The 12,366-nt window shown below is 40.6% G+C and overlaps 1 protein-coding gene across 1 annotated transcript in view; it reads left to right on the top strand.

The window, feature by feature from the left end:
- thra (thyroid hormone receptor, alpha) overlaps nt 1–12,366 on the top strand; it is a 184,991-nt gene that overhangs the window by 67,205 nt on the left and 105,420 nt on the right. Inside the window, exon 3 of the mRNA XM_023949083.1 lies at nt 5,992–6,068. The gene's annotated coding sequence lies outside the window, so the exon portion shown is untranslated. The remainder of the gene's footprint in view (nt 1–5,991; nt 6,069–12,366) is intronic.

The following is a 12,366-nucleotide window of genomic DNA, read 5'->3' as shown; positions in this document are numbered from 1 at the left end:
CTGATCAAAGTGTCTTTAATAGAATCAAATAAACACGAAGAAAAAAGTATTTTATGATCTTTCATATTCCTAACTACTCAGTGTTTTATCATGGCCTGTTTGGATGAACAAAGAGCTGATATCCTGGAGATGGGAAATGTTTTTAGATTAGTGAAAATGGGTAATTTCCTACGGCACACCTGACTATCTGCCTTATAGCTCTCTGTTCACATGCTCTTCCGCTAACTTACAGTCCCTCATACACCAAAGCTAACATTACTGTTGCAGCAGAAATGGCAAACAATATTGGAGCTTTCAAGCCATAAAGTTGCCAGCTCAGACGAGGAAAACAAAGACATACATGGAACTATTTGTCTGCAAGTGGATGGGTCAACAGGGAGCAGAGCAGGGAGCTCGTGACTCACATAGTGTATTTTCTACGTCACAGCTATACGCTATAACATTATGCTTCATTCCAGAAGATTTTTTGCAAAAAACGGTGCTTTAGACCACAAATGGTTACTTTTAAAATGAAGTAAAGGGGTTTTATAATAATAATAATAATAATGGATTGGATTTATCTGCGCTTTTCCAGACGCTCAAAGTGCTTACAGTGTGTCCATTATTCATTCACTTCTTGTCCGTACTTGGTGATGCTAAACTACTGATGTAGCCACAGCTGCCCTGGGGCAGACTGCCAGAGGCCTGGCTGCCAGATCACGCCTACGGCCGCTTTGACCATCACCTGCATCATTCATACACATTCACACACCAGTGGAGCCACACTGGAGGCAAGGAGGGTGAAGTGTCTTGCCCAAGGACACAACGACAGTGGTGCTGGGGGGAGCGGGGATCGGACCGCTGACCCTTCGATCATTGGACGACCTGCTCAACTGAGCCACTGCCGCCCCATCTCTACTTGGATTGATTATTGATTTATTAAGCTTGGATTGATTCAGATCGATTCATCAATTTTATCAACCCTGCTCTAATGATTTGAATAAAGAAATATTAAGAAATGCAATTAAAGCTTAATTTTCTTTATATTTGTCCTCCATCATCATAAAAATGCCACAAGATCATGTTATAAACACCAAAAAACACAGTTTTCATTGGAGTGATCCGTTAAGTCTTTAACAACCAGGACTGTTAACGTATATTTCCTACTTGTGAAACCGTGGCTCTTTTTTTTGGCTTTCTCAATAGCACTTCTGGTTAACCACCTGTTAGATTGATGCCAGTTTACCAGAATAGCTGCACTCCTACACTGCATTTTTTCACAACTCTTAGTTATTGGTTTTCATTTTGAATCGACTGCACCTCCACTCACACCATTTATTGTTGACATACTTTGCTGTGCTCTGAGGTGCCTCCATCCCCTCGCCCTCTCTGTCCCCTTCTCCCTTCTGCCCACACAGGCCTGTAAGGGAAGAGCCTTTCAACTAATTAGAGGCTTGCCAGTGGATTCCTCTACGACAAAAGGAGCCATTCAAGTGGGCAGGCTGTTCAAAAGGCTGAGCTGGCAGCCGCAATAGCATAGCTCCACATTAGCAGCATGAATAAGCTTAACTTTGAAGCTCGTCCTCTTATAAAAACACCCAAGCTCTTGACTCAATATAATCCTTGCCATTGCTTCTTTGCCTTGCTTTTACTGCTGATCATCAACCGTTTTTCATGGGATGCCACATGTGTCTTGACTGCTGTCTCGCCTCGTGGTAGACAGGGCTGTGTGTGATGTTACCACGGTGAATCTAAGCCACGTTCTGTCTCTGCTCTTTCTGACATATTCAAGCCCAGCAGTCGTTTGTGTAAACACTGACTCATCTGTTAGAGTGGTCAGTTGTGTTTAGAGGCTTTTCATTCGTTTTTGCACCTCCTTGTATTGACTGACCCATCCATCTCCATCTACCTTCTTCCCGTCAAGGTTTTTCTGCAAGAACATGGATCCTTCAGAATTCAGTAAACGTGTACTTTACAATAAAGATGAGTGTAGGCAGAGTGTATCTATTTTCGATGTGTCACTTTTCTTTTTCCCCTGCAATGATGATATTGTTTACCATTACTGTACTGGTGTTCCTCAGCAGATGAAGGACCAGATGCTTAAATGAAATGCAAACAGGGAGTCACTTGATGTAAGATGGGGTCATCCTCATAAACATTTTTGTGAGCAGTTAGCGCAATAAGATGACATTTTTTGGAAATTTTTATGAAAAAACCTACCGAATATTTTCCTTATTGTTAGAATCTATTTTATTATATATTTTATCATGTATGTTGTTCACTATGAATACTATAAAATAATCATTTAAAATTGTGTTCTGATGTTGTGATTAACGATGGCTGACATCATAGAGTGAAAGTGACTCCATACGGAACACCTGGCACTGAGCACCAGGTGTTTGATCACCAGCTCATTCTGCCCGTCAGCAGACAGCCTCTGCCTGCCCGGCTGTGCACAGAGCCCCTGGCAGAGGTCTACTTCGGCCAGCAGGAGCATTTATTGAGGCTCGGGCCGGCCCACCAACTTCCTTGTTTGGAAGTGAAACCGAGAAGTCCAGTCTGACCCAGCCGTCCGGCTACACAGTCTGCTGCTTGGCCCGCGGTTTCTGCCTGAGGAACCTGAGCCTACTCAGGAGGCGATGTCGTGTCGAGAAGCATGCACTTCTCGAATCCTGCCCACGGATAAGGGAATAAAGATAGCAGTGGGAGGTCCCCACCTACGTGCTCTGCCTTGTGGAAATACTTGGTTGATCTTTCCAATAGCCTATGATATAAAGAAAAACTGAGCGCCGGATGTGGAAGTTTCTTGTTTTTTTTTTTTTGTCCTCATCCCAGGAGTGTTTTCTTGACTGGCCAGAGGTCAGTAACTCCGCACATGACAACAAGGTACACACAGATCTAAATAAAAGGGTTAGGAGGGCAAAATGACAGTAAAAGCATTTAAGCATGTTCAAATCTTACCCATTCATCTAAATGTGTCCATTTAATTTAAAGTAATTGTCTGATTAATTTAAGAGCCTGCTGATTAATTGGTTACAGACATTTCTTTTTTTTTTTTTTTTTATCGCGTTGATCTGTTGCTTCCGTGAAGTTTGTCCATGTCTGATAATGCACACCTGGAAGGGCATTATCCGGCCAATATCATGGTCATTTCCACAAAAAAAAAATAAATCAATTAGGAAAACTTAAGTCCTGTTATATTATTTAGACCATTCTTTCACAAATCTTTGTAAAAAACAGTCCTGAGTTCTTGATTTCATACACCTGTGGTAAGGCCAAGGGATTAGGACACCTGATTCTGATTATTTGGATGGGTGAGCGAATACTCTCAGTATTTGTCTGGCAGAAACCTTCCTCATTCTGCCTCCATCTGCATGAGGCCGTGTGTGCTCTGAATCAACCACAAATCTCTATAATAATGTGATTATTATGCTTAGGTTTTTGTGAAATATCCAAGGTTTTCATACCTTGTTGAAGGCATTGAACTATTTCACGCTTTTCAGCAGCAGTGAAATCCTTTTACTTTCCCATATTGCTTGAAAATGTTGGTCTGCTTAATAATGTTGAATGTCCCTCTGTTGTAAGGATCAGGCAGGATGGATCAAAAACAGCAGACAACAGACCGGTGGATGACAGTTTATTGAGAGTTAAAGCTGGACTGAGAGGCAGACTCACAGACAAGCAGGCAGAATTAAACAAAGGTTTCTGGAGCCAAAATGTCCAAATGGCTGAGCTCGAGTCAGTAAGAGGACAATCTGGCACAGAATAGGTGAAGGAGTTGGGCCTTATGCTGTTGTCCTGGTGAGGCAAATGGATTTTTGACCCTTTTTTTTATTTTTATTTTTATTTTTTTTAACTTGTCCTGTCCAACAGCTGGGCAGGCAGATGAGAGCTGAGGGCCTCTTGTGTTGGACATATTTTACTTTAACAAGAGGGGTTATTAATCTTCAGACAAACCAAAGGTGTGACTGAACAAACCCCTTTTGTAATTGAGGCCAAACTTTATTCATTTCAACCATGATTAAAAAATCTTTGGTGTTGGACCGGACGGAAAAGGAAAGAAGGGAAGAAGAGGGAGGGATGTCAGGGGGGGGGGTGATAGTGAGAGGGGGGGGTAAGACCATGAAGCAGCATAGAGCAGACAGGTTTACTGGTTGTTTATCGTTACGGTAAGGTTAAAATGTAGTACAAAAAGGGCGGGGCCTGTTCACACACACTCAAATATTATCAACACACCTGCTAGCTGCAAGCATGGATTTTTGACACTTAAATACAATTTGCATTGTAATTTGGAACGCACTGTATTCTGATATGATTCACTAGGTGTCATATAATTCCGGCTGAGCACAAACTGCAATTATTAATTTCTTCTCCATGATCAATTCTCAAATGGTTGGCTCCTCTGTGAATTAAAGGGGACGTCATCCATTCGTCACAACCAAGTCCCTGATTACCGGTAGTCAAAGTTCAACCTGGTTTAACCTGCAATGTGCATCCAATGGTCACATGTTTTTACATAAAGCCCAAAAATGATCATAAAAACCTGCATAGCTTGAATGCGAGAGTTTTTAACGTAGAAGCCATGAAACGTGCATTTAATTTTCATTGAAAGTGGCTGATTATATGCGCATTTCCGAGGCTGGTGTGAATGTAGCTTCAGAGAGACTTTTTCAGTACAACAGGAAACATAGTAACATGTCAGCACACATTAAAACCTTCTGAAGCATACATGGTGGTTTACCCTACCAAGAACTTGCCATTGTAAAGCATCCACTCAGGAAGGATGCATAGACAGAGAAACCACAATGTTTTCAAAAAAGCCCCAAAACTAAACTAAATTGGTGCTAAATAGGTGCTTGTGTTTATGGTTGTTAGGGGGGTGGCAGCAAATGAGGTCAAGAAACCCATTGTTTTTCTATAAAACCAAGTTGCAATGTCTTCTTAGTTGTGACTTTTCCAAGCCAAAGTCTTGAAACTGATCAAACAGGAAATGAAAGCACCCTCTAAAGCTTCTACAGACCCATTAATCAAATGACCGTCTGTCAGTCAAGACCATGCCCCCTTAAATGACTGGTCAGTGATGAAGTCAAGCAATGTGATTAATAGAATTTCCCACCATTACAGTTTTGTCAGGATAGAATCTCAGAACGTCAGGAAAAAAAAGAACCAGGCAAGTAAATCTGACTATTCCTCAGTGGAGTGAAGGAGGACTGACCTACTGCTGTAAAAAGCCCGTAGTGGTCATTTGTAAGAAAGCATGTTGTTCTTTTTTAAATCTAGCTTTAGTTTGAAAGTATCTACTTTAAAATAAAGATTATTTAAGCGTTAATTTTAGCATAACTTTTTTATATATAATTAGATATATAATTATTTGATATATTTAAGTATTTAGCATTTTCCGTTTTTACACTTAGACTTCATTGTTGCAATTGTAGGCTTGAATATTATTAGGGTTTTCAATAAAGTATATTTGATGAAGTACAAAAACAATTTGTAAAAAAAACTCTTAGGCAACCTTTCACTTGCTTTGGGGTTTTTTGTTTTACAAACGTGACAAATTATAATAATTAGAAAAAATAAGCTGCAGTCAGGGACTATGTAGTTATGATGAAAGGCCTGCGTACGGCAAGACATGATTTAAAGTGAGGCCCTGCAGGAAAAGGACGTCTGTAAAGTTGGTCTGTACTTGCCACGCTGACATTAACAGCAGTAGTGTTGCGTGTCTGATGATTGTTTCTGCATCCATCACAGCATGAGCCACAGATCAATGTTTGGCTTTTATGTACGACAAACAGACCAGGGCTGTGGGAGGAGAAAGGGGTTAGGAAATTCGAGCATAACTGTGAGAAAAAATTAAGCAGTAAAGGAAATTGAAATGTTATTATTCTGGTTAAGTTAAAGAGAGAAGCAAAAAATGCTTTATGTTTGTTCATTTGTTTTTCATATGACCTTCCCTCCATGCTGCCTCAGACTCCTTTTAACTCATACAATCCTCTTTTTTATATCTTCCAGGACAGAGAAGGGTGGACTGTGCAACACTGCAGACCTGGGGAGATCATAAACGCACGGAAACACTTACAGTATGACTGGTAGGTTCTGTTTTGCCTGCTTTCTCCTGTGTTTACTGTGTTTACCACATCCTTGCAGCTTTAGGGTTTCACAGCAGCAGACAATGCAAGGCTGCAGACTTGTTCTAGGCTCATTCTTGTTCAAGATGGCAAACCCCTGGTGGACAGTAGGGGAGTGCGGTCAGTCAGAGCATGGGCAATATTAGGGCTTAGGTCTTTCTGCACAAAGTTGCTGTAAAATGACATCTAACAAAACGTATTGCATAGTAAGAGCCTGTACACTAACTTTATGGCAGTTTATTAGTTGCAGTTATTCACACTGTTTTAACATGGAACCTTAAGGGCAAAATGCTTGTGGTCCTTTTTGGCCTTAGAGTGGAGAAGTGAAATGTGAGCGATAGCTTCACTTTTTTTTTGGGGTGTTTCAGGTAGGCACTATGTTCAGCAGCTGATTTAAAAGTAAACTCAGTGTCATTTTTAAATGCTGGATGTCAGCCGTCCATTTTCAGTAACTTTATGCACACTTTTATTTAAAGAAAAGTTATCTACAGTATTTCTGCAGCTCAGTCAAAGAATCTGTTGGTTTATTGTTCAATACCAAACTTGTTACCTAATCCCTCATCTATTAAAACAGTGGTCACTAACCACCTGTCCGTAGACCAGTACCAGTCCGTGGGGCAGTCAGTGGGCATAGAGGGAAAAAATACCCAATCTACGTTTTTCTGTTTTATTCATAATCTAATTCTGAAGGAAGTTTTATTTTGGAAAAACTACTGGATTCTCCCCACCACATCTGACTCAGTGGCTCAGTCACGTGTTGACAATCCATCCGCTACGTTCTTAAAGCTAAATTGAAACCCTCAAGCTAGCAAAGATATTTGAAAAGTTACTTTTCACAGAAATGTCAGTGAGTAAACAGAAGAAAAGCTGTTGACGTCAAAGAAAAAAGAACTCTTTATTTAACAAACAAAAACCAGAAGTCTTTACTTCAAATGAATTTAGTGCGACAGTTTTTTTTTTTGTTTTTTTTATTTAAAGCATGAATAGTGAGATAAGACAAGATAAAACAGAAGATAAACTAGAACATTTACATGGAAAAGAACAATAAAGCATGTAGGGAGGTAGAAATTGAGACCATCCCCAGATAAGCAAAGGATAAGGAATCTAAGAAAATACAAAGAAATGAAGTGGTAAAAATAATATAAAATAATAAGTAGTAATTAGTATTTAGCTAACAGTCTATCCCACCCAACATAATAATTATAACGCATAATGTCCAGCAACCAGTTGTCTAATGTTACGAGGACGCTGCTTATAAAGTTGCTCAAACGGTGGATTCAGGTTTATTAAAATGTAAAAAAAACAACTAATTTTAATGACAGTATTTATTGATTTATTTATTTTTATTTCTCCGTCACACCGTACAAGTCGGATGAGGCTGAAGTTGGCATCTGGTCTTTCTGCTTAACTTAGACCCTTATCAGTTAAGGGAAAATCGATCACATTTTAAAGTCTAGTGTATAAATAAGGTTTAAACCAACTGCAGATATTTTACAGAGAATGAAGATAAACTTTACCCTCAAAAGTTAAGGGAAAGTGGAAGCTAAGGGGAAAAAAGAAATAAAAAAAACACAGATACCCACTTTAACATTTTACAGCAGGGGTGGGCAATTCCAGGTCTCGAGGGCCGGTGTGTCTGCATGATTTCCAGATAGTCTTGCCCTACTCATGGCTGATTACCTGGTTCAGGTGTGTCCAGCCAATAATCTTGCCCTACTCATGGCTGATTACCTGGTTCAGGTGTGTCCAGCCAATTAGAACATGCCAGAGCAGGGTATGCTGGAAAACATGCAGGAATGCGGCCCTCAGTGCCCACCTCTGTTTTACAGACCAGTCTGTAAAATTATTGTGTAACATAAAACAGGTTTGTGGCCTGAAAAAGGTTTGGCGCCACACTGCCTCAAAATACCTGATGTGCAGAATGTGTCCTTTTTGTTTGCAAGTTCCCCCTTATATTTCCATGCTGATGAGAGCAGCATGTGATCGGCAGTTATGGTTGTGCCCCCTGCAGGAGGGGAGGAGGTTGTAAAGATGTCGCTGTGCTATTGTAAATATTTGTCCTCATTGTAATTGGTCACGATTCTGTTGTAAATGCTTGGCCTCCAAGCTGTTAACCTTTGAGTCCTTAGAGTGGGGAGGGTTTTGACCTGCCTGAGGGGGCAGAATTGGCGTCAGCTTCCAGTTTTTAGATGTTGCATTTGTGGGCCACTTTAATTAACTTGACGTTCATTGGTTTAAACCAAATGAATCTGGAGAGTTCAACAGCGTCCAGAGAAAATGAAACCCTACACTTTTGGAGAGCTTTGTCAGTATCATGCAGTAAAAGGACCAGCTTTTGTTATTGATGATGCCTGTAAAAGCTGTAAAGTGCTCTGCTTTGCCACTGGCTGTAGCACTGACCTTTGTAGGCACCTTTAAGGGGGTCCTTTCCATCAGGCTGCATCCTGCTTGAATCCATGCTCGCTTCTTGAACCAAGGCCACAATATGTCAAAGCAGGTGAGATTCAGCTGGAAACGTGTCAGAGGTAATGGAACAAGGTGAACAGGACATTTTAGAAGATGTGTTTAGCCCCAGGAAGTCTGAGGGGTGGAGTGGTGGAGACATGCGGTTCTCACATTTAGGTTCAGCGGTTGATCTGAACATGTGCTCGAGTGGTTGGGTACAGTATGTGCATGTGCAGCTGTGGGTTAGTTGGTGTGAATGTGCTCCTTTTAGGTAGGAGGAACCCTGGGGGGTGTTAGGGAGATGAGGAGGTGGGATCAATCTTGCATCACTGTACTCCAGGCTAGCATTCTTGACACCTCATAAATCTCACCTGCTGCTACAGAAGCGCTGCTGACGGTGCACGCCGCAAACTCCTCACGCACGCACGTACCCGTGCAAACTGTTCCGTGGTCCAGGCAGCTTCGTGCCGGCATCAGAAGTGAAACTGGAAAAAAGTGGGTGATTTTATAACATGTCTGTCAGCAGTCTGTGCTGGAACAGAGCAGCTGTTGTTGAAAAGCATTTTTTTCAAACAAAAAGAGGCGCTAACATATGGCTTTATGTTGTGTTTTTTCTCCCCAAAGATCCCTTGTACTGCTTTTTTCAGTTTTGCATTTTAATTGCATGTGCAGCAATTCTTGTGTTGAAAATAAATCAATCAACCAGACACATCATTTTATCTGCCCTAATTAACAGCTAAAACTATTTATTGAATAAAACTGCAGCATCCATTTCTGCAAATATCACTTTTAAAAGTCAACTGACATTTGTAAGAAGTCTGCAAAAGTGTCAATTCTAACTAGTTTTTCACTTATAACTTAATAATTCTTGTTTAAACTGGTCTTTGCCTTCAGAGATTAAAGATATCTCTAAATGTTTTCATTGTGACAACAACTGATTGTTAAATGATTATTTGTACAGTGGGCCAACGATAACAAGAGCTACGTTGCGTAGTCTCTGTGAACTTGGATGACTTTGTTTTGTTCTGGCTGAAGACCCTGAATCTATGGTGTCAGACTGAAGGGGATGTTTTTAGAATATCACATTTCACTCATCTGCTCCAGCGTTTGCAGGTCACATTTTTGTAAGTGATTCCAGTTAGCAAGTACACTGGGACTCTTATTCAGCTCCTTCCTGCGCCCCCTGTTCTCCCTTCTCTGTAATGTATGTGCACAGAGACAAATGGCACATGTGTTTACAAGTGACAGTCAAAAAAGAACTTTGCAAACTAGTCTGAAACGCATACAAGAGAATTAAAGATTTAATCATGCAACAAACTCCTCGTTGAGGTTCATGGATGCTGGATTTACAATCTCATGATGTTAATACCACAGTCGTCTTTGTCCTTTTCTCATGACCATGTGAAACTCGAACTCTGTCTCAGCTGGGAACGCTTCCATAGCTGAGGCAAGAGTGAGTAACTGAATCCCATTTACTCATTTTACCTACTTTTGTAACTGTTCGTGACCTACGTTCTCTTTTGATTTTGTCTTCTACGTCTTTGTGATATATAAAGCGTTCCACACCCAAACGATCAATCATGATGTCTGGTCATAATCCAGGGCTTTGTGCTGTAACAGTTCTCAAACAGTGGATATGCCTTTTAATAAAAGGGACATGTCATTTGATGTGTGAACTGAGATGTAGGAAAGACAAATAGCAGAATAAGAATTGGCTTACCAATTAGTCTGATGTTTGCACAGTGTTTAAAACCTATCAAAACTGAAGTCAATTCATTTTATTGATAAAACACCACAACATGATAGAGGTTGTTTTAGGGTACAACCAGACAAAGTACAACCAAAAAAAGTGCATTTGAGGTTTTTTTGGTAGAACACTAGTCAAGCAATTCTAGATAAGTGGACAAAATAGACACAATACACCGGAACATCTGTTAGAACTCAACACAGGTAGCTGTGGATCACATCATATCTCAGCCTGGGGGTGTCCGTGTCCCTGTGGTCCTGGTTCTTGTCCTTGCCCTTGGGCGCTGGGCCTTTCCAAATTTCCCACAGTGGAAGCCAGAATGAAACAGTATGAAATGCTTTTGCATGTGTGTTTGTATGCATAAATATGTGCATTTGTGCTGTAGGTGTATTGGGTACGTGTTGACATGTTTGTATGTAAAGTTTTTTTTGACCCAACAGCAATGTTTGTAACATTTGAGTGTTTGTGTGCACATGCCCCGCCCCTTTTGACTTATATCTACACCTTACAGTAATGATGATAAATCTCATGCATCGTGTTGCTTTATGATTCTACCCCCTCAATACTGAATACTCAATACCTACCCACTCTGTTCTTCTCTCCTCTTCTTTTCCATCCAGTACAACAACAACAACAAAATAATATACAAGCATTTTCAGTATAAATAAAGTTTAGCCTCAAATACAGAAGGGGTTTGTTCAAATATACACCTTGAGTGTCAGAAGATTCATATCCCTCTGTTGTAACAGTAAAATCTGTCCCACACAAGAAGCCTTAGCTTTTATCTATTTGCTCAGCTGTTGGACAGGACAAGTTAGAAAAAAAGAAGGTAACGCATGTGTGGAATAAAGATAAACTCAAGCTTCTAACAGCCCCGGTAAGAGATCTGATTTACACTTAGAGCCCAGGGATGCAGGCTTTATCATCCTGAAAGTGTGTCTAGTAATGCCCATAAAGTGCACTATCTACTGAACTAACTACTGTTTTGTTGCCAGCCTGTCCACATCTCATTGATCAAGTCCCCCCCCCCTTGTTCAGTGTCTGTTTACTGGTGGCTAAAGAGGAATTGCAAACAGAGTGGCCACAGACAGGAACAGAGCAGGTTCTGTGCAATCCACCTGCACACTGGCACCAACTAAAGTGAACATTTAAACAAAATTCTGACAGGTCTTCGTGAACATAGATGGAGTGCATTGGCAAAGAAAGCACACAGAGTTGACCTTGCATATGATCACTACTGCTGCTGTTGATGTTTTCCAGCGAACATGGTTATTTGCAGCTGTCACACACAAGCAGAGCCCTGTCATGTCTCGACTGAGAACCGCACTCATTCATCTTTCCTGTGGCGTTTTTGATTTGTGTTTGTGTATGTTAGCTTTCCAGCATCACTCCTTCTTTTAGATGCTGTTTAGTAGATTGGATTACGTTTTTCCTCAGACCTGGTTAGCTTGGCTGAGCTGCAGCACCATGCAGGTTTTGGCGTTTCTGATGTCTGGGTTGAGGCGACATCAGCTGAGCGGTGTACACCCTTGCTTTTTAATACACTGTACAGGTCTGCCAGTTTTTTGCTTAGAGACAGCCCGTATCTAGCTGTTGAGGGCAGTTGTGACAAAGCCATTAATAAAGTTTTGTCTGGATATGTAACTTTCAATCCCTGCAACTTTTGGGAATCTAAAGAATCTACAAATGAGTCAGTGTTTAGACAGCGTTTAACTCTTTATCATCATCAATAACATTCTACTAGAAGTGGTTCTAATGTAGTGGTTCTCTTACGGAGCTTGTTCACATCCACACTAAACCTTTAGCTGCTATTCAATTTTATTACTCAAGGTATTGGATTTTCCAAGAATGATGTAGACAGAATAATCCACACATGTGGCTTTTTCCCTTGAAGGCTAGGACTTCCCTGGGTGGGTCCACTTTTATCTGATATTTTTTGTAGTTTTACATCTGTGCATGACAAGCCCATATTTCCATATTAATATGTTCACACATTAGTGAAGCCACGACCATCTAGAACAGATTTTGACTATCACATATTCACACTCAATTTGCAAAATAGACCAC

This window comes from Oryzias latipes, chromosome 19 (genome assembly GCF_002234675.1).
Source record: "Oryzias latipes chromosome 19, ASM223467v1".
Classification (NCBI taxonomy): domain Eukaryota; kingdom Metazoa; phylum Chordata; class Actinopteri; order Beloniformes; family Adrianichthyidae; genus Oryzias; species Oryzias latipes.
This window is presented reverse-complemented; position numbering and strand designations above follow the sequence as displayed.